We start from the raw sequence: 18605 nt of genomic DNA, 5'->3' as shown, positions 1-18605 counted from the left end.
CACGGTAGTTTGAAATAGAGGGTTTTCACGTGTAATGTGTCTGATGGCAAAATCAAGGTGAAGGAGCAAGTTGGTGGTTACAGGGTGTGTGGAGGAGGTGCTAATGTTGCCGGTCACGGCTTGAAAGGTACAGCTTTATAGGGTTTATGTTGTTGGTAATGGGGTTAGGATTATATAAACACACATTGATTTTAATTTTAATTAATCTAATTTTGCGTACGATAGTTTATGTAAATGGGTGGGGAATATTAGAATTAATTTATGTCAGAATTAGTTTGGTTAAAACACAGTGATTAATATTTATCCAACAGTACATTTTTTTAATGTTATTTTGATGAGTCCAGTTTTATGGTATTTGAGTAAATTGTTTGATTCCTTTTTTTTTAATGACCCCTGACGAAGGGCTGTAAGAGCCCGAAATGCATTGGGTAATAATATATGAGGCCAATCACAATGAATTGTTAATCCCTACGTGTCACTGATAAGGCCTGGATGGGCATGATTTGAAAACAATATGGAATAACGTTGCCTTTTATGTGATTGGATAAAATATGGATGAAGCTGAAAATATAAATAAAGATAATAATTAAATTCAGATTACTGGATGAACATTGGTTTATTGTTAAAATAAAGACTTTGCTACAAGGCTGTGCATCTGGTTGGCACGTGAGGACGTGCCATATATACAGTGAATTATGCTCACGTGCGATTGGCGAGAGAGCACGTATTCAGTCAGCACGCCGCAATATTGCCACAAGCAGCCAGATCAGTTACGAGAATAAGAAGGTGTGAAAGCTATCATTCTCATTTGTCAGTGGTCCCACAGACCACTGACCACTGACCACTCCTAAAAAATGAAAAGAACACTTTTCATTTATTTGTTTGAAACGCCTCTCAATTTCCTCATTGTTGCACATAAAAAAAGATTGCTTAATTTAAAAGCAATCACAGACATGGTGGTCTGATGACCCCAGCAGGCCACCTTCTGTGTGATGGCTGGGATTCCTAATGGGTGACAAATTGTGGCCTACTCTTTAATATTCACGAGGTAGGTCGATTTGCGACCCATAAGGAATCACTATTGAAAACTTGAAAGTTAAGAATCGTAATTTGGAAATCACAGTTCTGAAATTTTGTACGTGTGTCCTCAAGAAACTTTCTTCAGAATCAGGATCAGAATCCCTGCATCTCATCTGTTCCAAGTTTCAGTTGTGTGCCTTCTCTGTAAGGGATGGCGATAGCCTGGATGGAGTTGGCAGAATTAGAGGTTAGCATAAATAGTTAACCACTGACCACTTTTGCAGTTTATTATAGTGAAAACTCAACCAGATGGTATTGGAGTGTTTTCCAAGAGCACCAGTTAGAATACACAAGGTCACATTAGTGTTTTAGGTATGGAGACCTTATGTTACTTGCCCAGAATCACAGGATGTTGAGCCAACGACGAGACTTGAACTTGGTTGGTTTCCCATTTTCGAAGCCCGGCATCTCTGGCGATAATACCACATCCTCTCCCCTTAAACACATGTTCCCACATTTACATAATTTGTCTTACTTTACTACAGGTGCAAGCATGATATTTATTAAGTAGTTATTGCATTTATATTGTGCTTCATATGCTTTTTCCAAGGCCAGGAACTATGGGCCACGTGTACAAAGGTAATAGTTTGCGATTACCAAATTACGAATTGTAATGATTCAATGATTTGCACAATCCCACCACAGCAAAGTGTGCTGGTATTGTGTCACTTTTGTTATGTAATCTCTGCTAAATGTGTTAGTAAATCTAGACCAGAATCTCTCAAGAGGTACTTGTCAATATTGTTAGGACACTATATATTCTTATCTTCAGCTATGTTCACAGAAGGGTGTTTGAATCATGTCTTTGGAATTCATGTACCTCATCTAACACCTCCCATATAGGCCACACTTTATCCAACATCCTTATCAACCATGCAGTATAAAAGGGTGCTCAGATTCACAATGCAAATCAGAATAAATCAAAGCATTGTCTAGATTATTTAGCACTATATAAATACAAGCGGACCAAACAACCACATCACTATTTCTACTCTGTAGCCAATACAAGTGGTGAAATGTGGATGCAAGCTTCTTAATAGTGGCAAGGTTGGGGTCAACTGGTCTGGCCAAGGTCGCTTGCCCCATTACTTTATAAGGAGTCTAGAGGAAGTTAGACAAATGAGGCAGAGGAGATAGTGAGTGCCACCTTGTACTGTGATGTTAATGTGATATTACAATAAGGAGGCCAGAGACAAGAAGAGTAATGAGGTGGGTGAGAGAGAAGCATATTCAAGATATAGATTTCATAGAGTAAGGTTGGAATGAGATGGAATAAGGGGATTAGAGGGAGTCTGTGGGAGAGAGAAGAGGAGGACGTAGATTGAAGAGAGGAGACAGGATGAGGGAGTAGTGCAACAGAGCAGAAATAGATGAAGAGAAGTGGAGAGGGTAAGGAGGAGCAAGGAGATAAGAAAAAATAAAATAAAGGGAGGAAGGAGATAAGGACAAACAAGAGAGATTGAGTGGTAGTGGATAGGAATAAGAAAATGCAAGGAGGAGATAAGAGCAGCATAGAGCTATCAAATAAAGAGGAATTGTAGGTAGATGATTAGGGCACAAGATGCAGTGGCACCCATGGACATGGGTGCGAGCAGCTCACTGTGACCCTGTAATGAGTGTCTTTTAATTCTAACCCAGTGGTGAGGGGGGCATTTTTTCTAGTTTGCGTTAGGGTCCATGGCACCCTTACTAAGCCAATAATTTCGATAGCTTTTACAGCAGACGTGCTTGCATATTTAAGTTGTTGCTTGTCTTCAGCACTCACAGCCTTAACTGCAGTGCACAGAGCACCTTTATTGCCTCACATAGAGGTAAACAATAAGAGGAAACATTGGCTGTGAGTATGGCTAAGAACTGCATTTAATTCAATTATATGAAATGTTAATGCACACATTACACACACTTTGTCATTTCAAGTAAAAGCACATTCTACATGGGTAAGGATAGTTTCTACTAAGTTTTAAAATCCATAAATGTTATCGATGTGAATTTCCACAAACACTTGGAAAGTCAAATTTCATCTCTATAGGGAGTACATCATAAACTAAATGAAGATGGTTTAATTATCACAATCAATTATGGTAAAACGAATTAATATGAGTAAAGTCTCTAATCCTACAGTGAAAGCAGTCTTTAATTAGAATGTCAAGTGCAACACTTACATTAGTTCATTAAACCATACAAGAAACATGTGCTAAGTGCACTCTAACACTGTGTCTGTCAAATCTCCGCGATGTATTTGTGATGTGTAAAGGGTGGGCACCTTTTGCGCTGCACCACTTGTTTTCATTGAAACTTAATTTAATGCATAGTACACAAGTCAAATTATGTATACTGCTTGCGGTCAACTTGCATTTTGTGGGTGTCCCATTAAAGACCTGTGCCCGAAAAGCATACTCTGTCGGATCTCTGTGACTGTAGTATGTCATTTCCCTGAAATACCAAAATACAGAAAACCAATGCTTCAAACTCCCAAAATGGTTAAAAAGGAAATGTAATAAAAATCACACTTCTGAAAAAAATTATATTTTAATCACAGTCTTGGCTTTTAAACCTGATTTCGGAAGATGATTTTTTTTTAGATTGCCATAAAACTTTCTAAAATTTCTAAAACAGAATGAACTGGTAGGGTGCAGGGATTTCCATCTTGAACAACAGGTGGGCATTTGAAGTGTCTGGCAGGTGGGAGGTAGAGCTCTGCATAGACAAATTCCAATAAATAAGGAAGGAGGCAGAAAGAGACAAAGTCAAAGACAAGAAGAAAGAAGGAGGACTGAATGTAGAAGGGATAATAAATGAGCACTTGAAAACAATAAGTATGGCCATAGGAATCAGGTAAGATTGTTACATGTTACAAGTATTTTTTAGTGCAAACATATGATGCAAAAACAGCGAGAAAAAGAAGAAAACTGCCACCTTAACGTGATAGTTATATCCGTCCAATGAAAACTATTGCTTCCAATTTTAACTGAAGAGTATGGATGCTTCCTAGCAAACAGGTGCACCTAGAATGAGTGTAGAAACCCTTTTTAATTTTAATTCACATCTCAGGAAAATATGATTCTTATTGGCACAAAGTCAAATAACTACTTTCTTTAAATATCTGTACCCTGGAGACATAGTAAAAACACAAAGATGATAACAATTTTAAATGGATAAAGGATGGAAATTTAAAAAAAACACTCTAACACCTAGCAGTGAAGTGCACTACTTTTTAGGCAGATGTGCGCTTGAGCATGCACAATCTAATAGTCACTCATAGTACAAGAGAGTACAAGAGAGCCAGTGGATGACCCATTGCTCCAGTGGTTGGTGGAAACAAAATTTGATTGACAGTTGGACAGACCAATAGATGAAGCCGTCTGACCCAAAGACCCTCCATGTTTGAACGTGTGTGTATTTTTTGTCTTGGGAATATCAAGAAAACAGGTTTAAGAAAATAGGTTCACCAAGCTAGTTTTCATCAAGTTCATTTTTCGCCACAATCCCATACAACTCTGTGACATCTTTATTTTTGCTCATATTATTGAATGCTTTCAATACAGTGGTGGGCCCCTGATGACAATGCGTGTTGAGTAAGGGAGAGTTGTGCTTATTTGCACAAGGATACAGAACTATGCCTTTTCTCATACATAACTTAGAGCAACAGAGAACAGTATAGGTAGTTTTTAAAACCTGCTTTGGGGCATATTATCAAGAACGGCGTTAAAATTCACACCAGAACATGGACCTCTATTGGAATTCTCAAGAGCATATTATCAAGCCCATTATCGCCGTTTTAGCTGCAGTTTTCTGCCGCTAAACCGGCGATCATTTTTAACGCGGCCCTTGATAATATGCGCCTAATTTACTAGATCGCCCTACAGATTCCACATATGCATCGTGGTTAGAGGTTGCCTTTTTTTGCTAACTCATAATTAGCTATTTCTAGAAAGACATCTCATATAGCGTGAGATTGACTTAACGTCTCATATTGAATACAGTGAACTAATATAGTTTACACAAGTTAATTAAATACAAAAAAAATATCTTGCCAGTGCCTACTTTGCAGAATGTTTGATCAGAAATCCTGGGCTCAAAATGCCCCTTTCTCCACTTGATCAGATTGTGTAATGCTAGGCACAGTGCCTCATTTTGCTTTACTGTCAAATTTGGGGATATTTTGATTTAATTTAGTTCAGGAGCTGTTGGAAGTGATCATCTTTTGCGTGGTATTTCCCCAAATCTTTGCCTTTACTACCCTTTTTTCTGAGCCTGGTTTTGTTGACATTAGGACTCTGCACACTTTATTTCTGCCAACCAGCAGTAAAGTGCTTGTGCTCTTCCTTAAAAACATGGTAAAATTCGTATGCACTCAATTGGCACATTTTATTCACTTATAAGTCCCAAATAAATGATACTAAATGTACCCCAGGGCCTGTAAATTAAATTCTAAAAGTGGGTTTCAGCACTCATCGTGCCACTACTACAGCAGCACTATTACCATGACCCATGCCTGCCACTGCATCCTATAGTGCAGTTTTAAAATTGTCATTTTGATCCGGCAACATTAACATCTTGCCAGGCCTAAACCTTCCTTTTTAGTACTTAAAATGAATCACTAAGGCAGGCCTTAAAGGCTTACAAGGCAGGGTGCATCCTATTTAAAACCTATATGTTTAATTAAGTTTAACTTGTCTTGGGAGTGAATAACTCCCAAAGAAATTTTTCACTCTAGCAATGCTAGCTCTCCCATTGGCTAACACTGGGTTACTTAATTACAATTAAGAAGTAATAATTTCAGATTGTGAGCAGATAGAGAAATTCATCTTTCACTCATTTGAACTATAATGTAAAATCCTCCTTAATGATAAAGCCTGATTTCAAATTACTATTTAAAAAAAAATAAAAAAATGTTGTCATTTTCTGCCTAAACCAAATGTGCCTTTTTGGCCCTGTTCAGGATCACTGTTATTGACCTTCCTGTGGTGTGCTGTGTAATCCTTTCTAGACAAGGGATAACCGATCCCTGGGTGTGGGGAAGGTTGTTCCTCTCCTGAGCAGGATTACCTGGGTGGGGTTGTACTCAGCTCTTCTTGTGCCCCAAAAGATAGTCAGTGGCTGTGCCCACTACCTTCCTGACTCCTGAAGCTGCCTGCCCAGTTACTGGCCAATACAGCTCACACTAGGGTCTGCCTGCCCTTTGTTATGCTATACAGATTGGAACCAAACTCAGGGGAAAGGGAATAACTGACCAGAATCAGTTTAGGGTTAGACTAGACAGAGTAGGACGGCACTCCAAATTTGGACGGAGCAAGTGAATGCTCCCCACATACACATTGAAATTGGGTACAAAAGTGGCATCCTCAGAAAGTCTCATCAGAACACTCCTGGACCTATGAAGATTCAGAAGAAGGACTGCCCTGACATCTGAAGAATGAAGATTGGACTTGCTTGCCTTGAGCTCTGTATCCCGGAAGCTACTCTAAGGGTCAGCCGATCTACTGTTTGAGCTACAGGGACACACCAAGTTTCCATAGGCCGACAACTTCCCAGCTGACAAGCACCAACAGTACCTACCTTTAACCTTCTGCGGACCTCTGCTGGAGTGTCAGAGTGTATTCCTTCAATCTGCAAACTGCAAGAACTGGACTCCAAGTAAAAATCTAAAAGTTCTGGGCTCTTTTTGTGAGCAAACTACACCCACATCTCCCGCTAATGTGAAGCTCTGAGGGTGACCTGGTGTTTGCATCAACAATTGTCTCCTCATGGCTCACGCCAAGATACAGCTCTGGCTAAAGCTCCTTGTGTGGAACCAGAATGAAGGAGAATGTAAACTCTTCACCGAGAGGAACCTGCTCCCTGTATACGACCTGGCCTCCATTGCGGCTGGCCTGAAATTTTGACTTTGACCGGGTACAGGGTAACCAGATAACAGCAATTGGAGCTTTGTGCTTTTTGGTGCTATTTTTATGCAAAATATAGAGCATTCATAACTCTGGTTCTACTTATTATATTTTGTCATTTTGATGTAATTTTATTACCATTTTGGTGGGGGAAACGCCTGACCATAGGTCAGCGTTTCCGCATACCGAATTAGGATGCGACCGCACATGGTGCGGTCTTAAACTTCCATTTCACAATGGGAGCTTTTGTGGCAGTCATGGTGCCTGCCACACAGTGCAGGGAAGTGAAGGGGCCTAAGCCGCAGGGCCAGGGGAGAAGGGGGCCATGCTGGGGGCCCCCAATGTCGCTCCCCGACAGCCTTTCCATGTTAGAAAGGCCAACATGGAAAGGCAGTCCGAAACCACCATTATAATCCAGACAGAAGAAATGCCATCCTTAAGTGATTTTGAGCGGCTTCCGACTGGCCGACAGGTGCCTGGAGCCTGTCAGCTTCCCCAGCCGGTTCACACTCCAACCGCCAACCTTATAATTTGGCGGCTGGAATGTAAACCTTCCATGTCGGTCGGAAAGCTTTCCGACTGACATCGAAATGAGACCCATAGCCTCTAAGTTAAGCCTGACTGCTGTTGTACTATGCTACTAGAGGTTTAAGCAAATATTTATTTAGTGGCTTTTGTGGTTTATCATGACAAGGATTGTATTATTTGAGTGGGGCCTCTCCCCTTTTTCAACTCATAGCCACATTTCTTAAGAAGCTTTGCTGTACAAACACAACATGCTTCATATATATTGACAAAAATGTCAACAAATAGAGTGCTCAAGACAAACTGTTGTGAGTTGCTTCACTTTGGACAGTGTTGTAAATGTATAGAGGCGATTCCTGAATTTTTCTATTTTGATGTTAAGAAATTACAACTTGAAACAACTGTAATTCAATGCATGAATACAATCTAATTACTAGACTGAAACACTTAGAAATGCTAAAGAAAGTTTTATATTCCACATTACGTATTTCATGCTGATTTACATGCAATGCCTATATGTGCCTTGGTTTACACTATGACTCTTTGCACCAGTCCAGACAGAGATGTCCTCAAGAATATGCTGGCCTGCCAAGCTCTAGCGCATCTAGCCAGTCTGTATGTGACAGTGCTCAAAGCACTCTTTGGCTTTTATTCTGGTAGGTGTATGCATAAACGACGAGTGTGTGTTATATATCGGTCGATCATTCTTCTGGAGAAGTGCGTACAGCTCCACTCTTTTTTGTTTTTAAAATTTTTATTTATTTAATCATAGGTGGCACAATCATCACTTCTTTGTACATATCAAACAGTATATATACGCTCCATGCAGTATACATTACTCGTTATTCCTATTTACTGCTCCACTCTTGCTTTAACTTGGGAAGCTCATAATGAGGAATTGTAATAGCTTTGTATTTGTTTTATACAGTTATAACCCTGGTCAACTGTATGATTAATGTAGGATTCTTTCGCAGTGGCTGAGGTGCTTCTTAATCAGAATTCAGAGTGCTTCTTGAGCCTGTGCTGATCACCAGCGCCAAGTTTTATAATTGTGAACTAGCAGAGAAATTCTTTGGAGATGCTGTCCACACATTACACTGTCATCATAAAAAATGGATTTCACAAAAAGGAGACAAAAAATCTCAGAGGCAGACGAAGAGATACTCGATGATGTCATCATCGCTCAAGAGCCAGAACTTCTTGGGGCCATTTGAACTTGATTGAGAGCGTAAAACAATTGATGAGATTATAGCGCCATTGAGGTTATCACTGTTGTTGCTCAGAAGAGCAGGAAATGTGGCTTGAGGTACGCCATTGTGTCACTGAAAGTTTTGGGAACCAGGGGCCACATGTACAAAACATTTTTGTACTTGCACTCAGGACGTTTGAGGCTGCAAAAATGCTTTTTGGCATGTACAAATGTCCAAATAGCAATGCAGTAACTTGTTACCGAATCGCAATTTGAGTTTTGCCATTCGGTATTAGGAAGGGGTTTGTTTAGGAAGTCCCTTCCTAATGCCGAATGGCTGTAGCATGTGTGAATGTTTTGCAACCGAAATGCGGTCACAATAAATTTGCAAATTACCGCCAATTGAAAAAAGGTGGTATCTCATTCACAAACGGGAAGGGGTCCTCCAGTGTCCCCTTCCCCTTTGAGAGTGGTTAGTAAAAAAAAAAAGTAAGAGCAGGCAGTGTTCCCACAGACTACTGCCTACTCTGGAAAAAACTAAAAGAACACTTTTCATTTATTTTCGTTCAAAAGATTGCTTAATTTAAAAGCAATCACTGACATGGTCTGCTGACCCCAGCAGGCCACCACCCATGTGATGGCTGCGATTCCTAATGGGTTGCAAATTGCGATCTACCTCATTATTATCCATTAGGTAGGTCGATTTGCGACCCATTTGGAATCACTAATGAAACTTTTAAAGTTTTCTTACATTATGAATTGCGATTTCCTAATTGCGATTGGCTAAGAATCTCAATTTGGATTTCAAAATTCTGAAGTTTTGCACATGTGGTCCCAAGAAAACTTCTTCAGAATCAGGCAGTTAAAGCGTTATCCCTGCATCCAAGATTTAGGTGTGTGCCTTCTCTGTAAAGGATGGTGATAGCCTGGATGGTGTTGGCAGAATTAACATTAGAGGTTAGCATAAATAGTGAACCACTGGCCATTTGTGCAGTTTAATATAGTGCCAACTCGACCAGAAGCTATGGGAGTGTTTTCCATGAGCACCAGTTACATTGTACAAAGTCACATTAGTAGTTTAGACATGGAGACATTATGTGACTTACCCAGAATCACAGGCTGTTGAGCCAATGATGAGACTCAAACTTGATCAGTTCCCCATTTTCAAAGTCAGCATCTCTGGAGATATAGCCACATCCTCTTCCCTTATATACATGTTCCCACGTTTACATCTTCTGTCTTATTTTACTTCAAGTGCAAGCCTGATAATTATTATGTAGTTATTGCATTTATATTGCTCTTCGTACACTTGGCCTGAAGCCCGGAACTGTGGACCACATGTACAAAGGTAAGCCGCGTTTGCAGAGTGGTGTAAAAAGGAGCATGGCCTCGGACCACCTCTCTGCAATTCAGCTCTGTGGCACTTACTGGAGGTACCTGGTGGGCTAGTTGGCCACCAGGGGCCCTCAAGATTGAAGTAGACTTAATCCCCCAATTTACAATGCACCAGGGGGCATGTTTGCACACTTGTTATATCAGGGCCCACCCCCTACCTGCACCATTGTGCAAACGTGGCCCCTGGGGCGTTGTCAGTTGGGGGTTAAGTCCACTTGAATCCTAATGGTCCCTGGGGGCCAACCAGCCCACCAGGTACCTCCAGTTTGCGCCACAGAGCTGCATTGCACAGTGGTGTAAAAAGGGGCATGGCCTCAGACAACCTCTCTTCAACGCAGCTCTGTGGTGCAAACTGGCGGTACCTGGTGGGCTACTTGGCCCCAGGGACCATAAGGATTCAAGGGGACTTAATCCCCCAACTTACAACGCCCCAGGGGCCACGTTTGCACAATGGTGCAGGTAGGGGGTGGGCCCTGATATAACAAGTGTGCAAACATGCCCCCTGGTGCATTGTAAATTGGGGGATTAAGTCTACTTCAATCCTGAGGGCCCCTGGTGGCCAACTAGCCCACCAGGTACCTCCAGTAAGTGCCACAGAGCTGAGTTGCAGAGATGTGGTCCGAGGCCATGCTCCTTTTTACACCACTCTGCAAACGCGGCTTACCTTTGTACATGTATTAAGTATTAAGGGGGAATTAATTCTCCAACTAACAATGCGCCAGGGGGCGCGTTTGCAGTGTGGTGGAGAAAGGGGGCGTGGCCGCCCTTCCTTTACAGTTTTGGGGCCCTGGGGACCCCATTCCCCAGGTCCAGTCTCCTTTTTATTCATCAAAAGAAATCGGGAAGGTGCCGCGTGGCCCCCTCCCGAGGCCAATTTCGCCCCGGGGACCCCATCCCCTGGGGCATGGCCAGTCATTTGTTTTAAAAAAAAATGTTATTCTTTGGAGGGGGCGCATGGCCCCCCTCCTCAGGCCAATTATTGCCCCGGGGACCCCATCCCCGGCGCCTGGCTGCTCCATTGGGGACCGTGGGGGAGCCCCAATGCCTCCACGGTCCGGCCGGCTCCCCGCCTCCTGCGGGAGCCAGCATTGTTTTTGAGCAAGGGGAGCTGCTAACATTAGCAGCTCCCTTGCTCAAAAAGAATCCTGCTTTGCTTCATCGAAGCTAGAGCAGGATTCCCTGCTCTCACTTCAATGAAGCAAAGCAGAGTTTGCCATGGCCGGGTAGAGGCGCATGGCTCCCACCCTGCCATAGCAATTGGCAATGTCCCAGGGGTAGGTACCCCGGGACATTGCAGGATCTGGCCCTGGGTGGTGGCTGTCCCCAGGGCATCAAGGGCTTCTGGAGGGGGTACGCGAGGCCCCCCTCGCATCATATGCACAGCCTCAGGAAGGTGGTGGTCCCCTGGGCTTGGGGGGCCCATGGACCCCCCCATATAATTCAAGAAAGCCCTGGGGAGGTGGCGGTCCCTGGGGCTTGTGGGGTCTGTGAGGCCCCCACACTATTTTTTTTTAAAATACAAGCCCTGAGGAGGTAGCGGTCCCTGGAGCAGTGGGGGGGTCTCCCGCACATATTTAAGAAAAGCCCTGGGGGTCCCTGGGGCTTGGGGGCGTCTGGGAGGCTCTCCACACATTAAAAAACAATCCCCGGGGAGGTGGCGGTCCCCGGGGCTGAAGAAAGGGCCGCGTGCCCTCCCTCATATAATTGACATAGCCCCGGGAAGGTGGCAGTCCCCGGGGCTGCAGGTGTCGCTGCGGCCCCCATGATATAGCTTTGGCATTCTCCAAGGACCTGGCCCACCCGGGGGGCTCATTTAAATGAAACGTGGGAGCCCGCGCTTCATTTTTTAAAATTTTCTCTGCCGGATTCGCGACCCCAGCGCGAATTCGGCTGATTTTCTTTTTTTTTTAATGCTTTTTTTGGCCCTGGGGGTCCTTGTGGGACCCTCTGAGCAGGCCTAGGGGTCAGGGTGTTTGTGCCTTGCCCCCTTTTCTTGTTTTTTAACCTCTTTTTCACTGTATTCTTGTGACTCGGTTCTACCGAGTCGCAAGATGGCTGCCAACACTTCCTGGTTTGGAGTGTTGGCAGCCAATCAGAGGGAAGCTCATGCCCCCGAGGGTTCGCGAACCCTCCTCGGTGCTCAGATATTGATATTTTTCTCTTTTAAATTTCTCAGGAACTATGAAGGATAATTCAGATTTACCAAGCAATGCAATGCTACCTGCTCGAGAAATAGACATTTGAGGTGCGCTGAGTCAGAGTGTCAGTAGTGTTGTAGGGTGGTCCATATAAAGGAGCTGATTATGTGTCGTTATCCCGCAAGACATTACCCTGCATACCATCACCCAGCATTTTTTACAACGCAAGTGCAATTACCTTGCGATACCATCACCCTGCAAACTTTCACTCTGCATATGACTTTACCACGCATGCCATTACAACGCAAAGGCATGCTTGGTGAAGGTACAAACTGTGTAAAAGCGCTTTACCTAAAAAAAAAAATATATATATACAAAGATGATTATGCAAGCGGGCAGATTTTCACTTTTGCCCACAAATTCGACGCATACAGACCAGCAGCAGCAAGTCAACATGGGCAAGCACAAAAATCCGCGTCTGCATTACATGCTCGTGACGAGACCCCTTCAGCCTCCGATCTGAGCTCCGCAGTGGAGAGTGAGTCAGAGGTAGAAGGGAGAGCGGATCGCTTTCAACACATTGCCATCAAACCGACTTTAGGTGAGGAGTTAAACTACATGAGAAGGAACAGAAGGGAGACATTGCGTCCACGAAACCAACCGTCAAAAAACGACGAACAGCGTCTAGAAGACAAAGGAGAAAAGCAGCAAGAGCTCGCAGGCAACAACAAACATCCAGCAAAAGGACGCGGTCGCCGGGGGGGATGGAAGAGCAGATAGAAATCAATATGCAGAATTTACCCAGAGTGCCAAAGGCTAAAACTATAATTAATCTTGCAGAGGAGCAATTATTATCTTTAGGACTCTCATACTGTCCCGAGTCGAACTTTGATTATCCCACGACTCGGGCAGACATTTATAAATTCATCCGCAAACTAAAATTGAAAAGGTTTCATGAGCTAAGGTCACGATCATCCAAGGAAGAAATGGTTGGGGCGATTAGCAGCAAAGAGGACACTCGGGAACTCTTGGTAGCAGACTTAGAGGCCCTACAAAATTTGCAAGAATTGGCATATGAGGCGGGTATACTTACAGGGGAGCCCGGCCTGAGCCCTACTTCAAGTTATGTTATTAGTGGACAGCTGATAGGACCAGACATCCGGGCAGACCAAAAATAGCGGCTAACAATGGGTTATTAGAGAACATGTCACGCTACATTTTTCCTTCAAGAGCACGTTCAAAAACTTAATTCATTTGTACAGGACACTGGGGATTTCATTAGGAAAATGGCTGAGATACAGTGGCAGGAAGGGTGTTACTTATTGTCCCTGGATGTGTAAGCCCTCTATACGTGCATTAAAAATCAGGATGGACTGAAAGCTGTTGAGTACTCTTTAGCAAATAGGCCACTTAAATACGCACAACACAACAAGATGTTGATTGATATGTTAATATTTTGTTTAGAGAATAATATGTTTACGTTCAAAAATCAAATGTTCCAACAAATCCAGGGAGTTGCAATGGGGTCCAGCTTCTCCCCCAGCTATGCCTGTTTATTCATGGGCTGGTGGGAGGAGCTGGTCCTCAAAAGACAATTTGAACAGACATATAAGAACAACGTCGTATGTTGACTAAGATATATAGATGATTTGTTCATTGTATGGCATGGAATGCAAAATGAGGCCCATGATTTTGTTGCACAATTGAACAACAATGATGTGAACCTTCACTTCACTTTTAATATCAGTGATAAGAGTATAGCCTTTTTAGATGTACAGGTCAACATAATTAATATAAAAATGACCACTTCTTTACATCGCAAAGAAACGTCAGGTAACACATTGCTGCATGCGTCGAGCGCACATCCTCTGCACCTTATACAAAGCATCCCCTACGGGGAGATGCCTCGTATTCGTAGGATATGCAGTGAGAAACATGATTTGAATATGAAACAGGGGGAGTGCAAACAGCGTTTTTTAGATAGGGGTTATACCAGTACCGCTATTGAAACCGCAATAGTCAAATCCAGAAAGCGACCGAGACAGGAAATTCTGCAGGATAAAAAAAATCCCACAAGACAGATGTGGTCAGGGGAGATAGAGTTGTAGAGCCTACTAGACTCATCCTCACTTACTCTAGACATGAACAGCAGCTGAGAGCCATCATAAGAAGAAATTGGCAAATAGTACATTATGATCCAGTGATCGGCGCTCTCCTACCTAAACAACCAGCTATAACTTATAGAAGAGCAGCCTCCATGGCCAATGCCTTAGTTAAGAAAAACCCTGAGGAATGTGAAAAAATGGGATGGCTGGCAGCTAGAAAGGGATTTTTTAAATGCTCTAATTGCAAGGCATGTAAGTATGCCTCAAATAGAACTACATATCAGACCGCTTTTAGCGACAGGACCCTTGACATAAAACAACATCTGACATGTCGGACAGATTATGCTGTATATGTTTTACAATGCACTTGCAATTTGTTATACATAGGCAGCACTAAACTATCTGTCCACAAGCGCATATTACAGCATATTAGGGCCATCATTAACAATGATCCCAGTTATCCTGTGGCAAGACACTTCAAAATATATCATGATAACAGTTTGCAACACCTACAATACTTTGTCATTGACGCAGTACCCCTGCAAAGAAGAGGCGGGGATCGCGAACTAAAATTGAGGCATCTTGAAACGCGTTACATTCTTGAGCTTGACACTAAACAACCAAGGGGTCTTAACACAAGTGAGGATTTATACACTTATCTTGAGTAGGTAGATGTTAGACCGCAGGGGGCACAGTAACATATGCACTCCCACAACCTTTCTTAGCTGCTAATTTTGTCACCATCTAATTTCATCTGTAATACATCTTAAAGATACAGGGCCCGATTCACAGAACTAACTTAAGACAAAATCCTAAACTTACTACTTTTGGTATTCACAGAAGTTAGGATTTTGTCTTAAGTTTGTCTTAAGACAAACTTAAGACAAACTTAAGACAAACTTAAGACAGACTTAAGACAGACATAAGACAGACTTAAGACAGACTTAAGACAAACTTAAGACAGACTTAAGACAGACTTAAGTTAGGAATTTGTCTTAAGTTTGTCTTAAGTTTGTCTTAAGTCTGTCTTAAGTCTGTCTTAAGTCTGTCTTAAGTCTGTCTTAAGTTTGTCTTAAGTTTGTCTTAAGTCTGTCTTAAGTTTGTCTTAAGTCAAACTTAGGACAAAATCCTAACTTCTGTGAATACCAAAAGTAGTAAGTTTAGGATTTTGTCTTAAGTTAGTTCTGTGAATCGGGCCCACAGTGTTTTAAAACCTCATGTATTCGAGATGTTTAATGTATTTATATATGACTTATTTTTAATGAAAATCTCATATTTAGATTGTTTTATGGTGAATTTTAGGAATGGAACTGTATTTATTGATAATGTTGTATATATACATATATATATATATTATCTACTGGCGGTCGCCAGTAGATAGTTATAGTTAGGACCGTGTTTCCATAGGAAATCCGCAACATTCTATTTGGAATAACTTTGGCGCCGGTTGACGAATCCTCGCGAAATTTTCAAAATAGGTGGGGCGCTCCGCTCCGCTCCCACCCTGAAAGTCTCGGGGGTATTCGCCAAGCGGGGGCTGAGAAAAAAGGGGGTCCCAAAACGCGTTTTCCCCATGCAATTTTCCATAGGGACCTTTAGTCCAAGGTACAGCCCGAACGGCTGAACAGAATTACTTGAAATTTGGCAGAGAAGTAGTCCTGAGGTCAGGGATGTGCCTTTTGCAGGTCTGGTGTCAATCTGTTCAGTAGTTCCTGAGAAAATCAAAAGTAAAATCATATATATATGTGGGCGGAGCCTAACCACACATCTCATCCTGAGATCTGATTGGCTGTCAGCACTTCATCCAAGAAGTGTTGGCAGCCAACTTGGGACCAATATACATGATAGCACCTCATTAAAAAGCATTGCAGTTAATAGAAGGTTTTAAGACTTTAGTTACATTATAAATCATTTGTTGATGGTACCATACTAATTTTAGGAATTGTGGTATGTTCTAAGGTGATTTCACCATGTGAAAAAGCCTTCTGCTGGGATATCATGATTGAGAGAAAAATATTTTCTCATGCTTTTCCCACAGAGGTTTGGAAGGTGATCTATAAGCTAAACTGAGAGCTTATTTTCTGTAAATTCACATTATCTTTCTCAGTCATGTGAGAATGAAGTCTGACATTCTCAGTAAAACATGTACATCCAACAAGGGCAGAGACTGTCAGTTGATTCCTTTGTGTTCTACTGCAGCTTCCCAGAGTGTTCCAAAGAACAACTAGAGCGCTAACAGTCCTACTTATGATAAACGTATGGCACACCTGAAGCCATCTTGCTTGGATTAAAGTGGTAACTCTTAAAACATTTAATTTAAAAAGGAACAAAATGAGGGGGTTCATTTTTCCATAAAAAGTATGATTAGTGCTGCTGAAAGAAAAATTAGGGCACATTTTGAGTGACTTCTCAAATCCTCTTCTATTTCCTTAAAACATTCTGACATGCAGACTGAAACATGCACTTTCAATACCAGCAGCAGTTTTTCCTGGTGAGCAGTAGGTTTACTACAGTGATCTAATGAGCAAAAAGAGTGCTAACATTCTGAATTTATGGCAAATGTGTGACACATCTGAATGCCTTCTTGATGGAATCAAAGTAAAAAACTGAAAGTATTTCCTACTGAGGAGACTGCAGTAAATGAGGAAATTAGGGAACTTCATAACAAATAAGTCTCCCAAGATGGCCACCTGAGACAAAAGAGCCCAAATGTAGCCCAAATATCACCCAGATATAGCCCAAGTATAGCCCAATGACAGAATGTCCCAGAGTGTTCTTAAAAACAACTAGAGCGCTTACTGTCTTCATTATGACAAAAGTATGGCACACCTGAAGCCATCTTGATTGGAATAAACTGGTAACACTTAAAACATTTAATTTAAAAAGGAACACAATGAGGGGGTTCATTTTGCCATAGAAATTATGATTAATGCTGAAGAAAGAAAATGAGGGCACATTTTGAGTGACTTCTCAAATCCTCTTCTATTTCATTAAAAAATTCTGACATGCAGACTGAAACATGCACTTTTAATACCAGGAGCAGACTTCCATGGTGAACAGTAGTTTTACTACAGTGATCTAATGAGCAACTAGAGTGCTAACATTCAGAATTTATGGCAAATGTGTGACATATCTGAATACCTTCATGATGGAATCAAAGTAAAAAACTGAAAGCATTTCCTACTGAGGAGACTGCAGTACATGAGGAAATTAGGAAACTTCATAACAAATAAATCACCCAAGATGGCCACCGGAGACAAAAGAGCCCAAGTGTAGCCCAAAATCACCCAGATGTAGCCCAAATATAGCCCAATGACAGAAGTGTGCAAAACACTTATTATTTTGTGTTTTTGCAGTGTTATATAGTGCAGACTTGTCAGGTATTGGAGTGCTTTACATGAGCATCGGTTACATCACACAAGAACAAATTCATTTTGGTTGTAGACATGGGGAGACTAAGTGATTTGACCAGAATCACAGAATGTCGAGCTGAAGCAGAAACTCCAACCTGGTTCCCCAGTTGCAAAGTCTGCAGTTCTGGAAGTAACACCACATCCTCTCCCCTAAGTGCAACATTTAATCAAGTGGTCAACTGGATAAAAAAACATAAAGGTAACAAATAATTTAAAAGTGCTTTGTCGCTGTTTGAAAACTCAGAAAATATGTCCTTATTTTAGTCTTTTAGAGCACTAACCATAATTTTGATGCCAATAAGACCCTCTCATATATGTAATTTCTAAAGGAAATGCTCTAGGTATTACAGTTTTGATTACATCAAGATGACGTCAGGCGTTCCACACTTTTGTAATAAATATAGAATGTTAGCAATCTAGTTGTTCATTAGGATACTGTTGTGAGGCAGAGGCCAGGGCACGGACTCTGAAAATTGAAGGCAGGTAGGAGGGTGCAAAGGCAACAATTTAACCACACTGAGCAGGCAGGAAGGGCCGTGGCAGCACAACAGACTATGGAGGGCAGTGGAAAGGGGGGCAGGGGCAACAAACCAATAATACAGGACTTGCAAGAGAGGCTGTGGCAATGTAATAGACCATTGTGGGCAGAAGGAAGAGGCAATGGTAGTACAACCATACATGCCAACAGACCCGATTCAGCCAGGAAACATCCAATGTTTTTAAGCTCAAATGGGCTTTATTTGATCTGTCTCCTGTCTACAATCTCCTCTTTTTCAATGTAACTCAAAGGGGAAAATCAATACCCCAGTTTTTTTTCAAAATCTCCCTCTTACCAAGTTCAAAATGTTCGCAAGTATGGTACATTGGATCATGGA

Source organism: Triturus cristatus, chromosome 2_2 (assembly GCF_964204655.1).
Source record: "Triturus cristatus chromosome 2_2, aTriCri1.1, whole genome shotgun sequence".
Classification (NCBI taxonomy): Eukaryota; Metazoa; Chordata; class Amphibia; order Caudata; family Salamandridae; genus Triturus; species Triturus cristatus.
The sequence above is the reverse complement of the archived record's forward strand: the minus strand, read 5'-3'. Positions refer to the sequence as shown.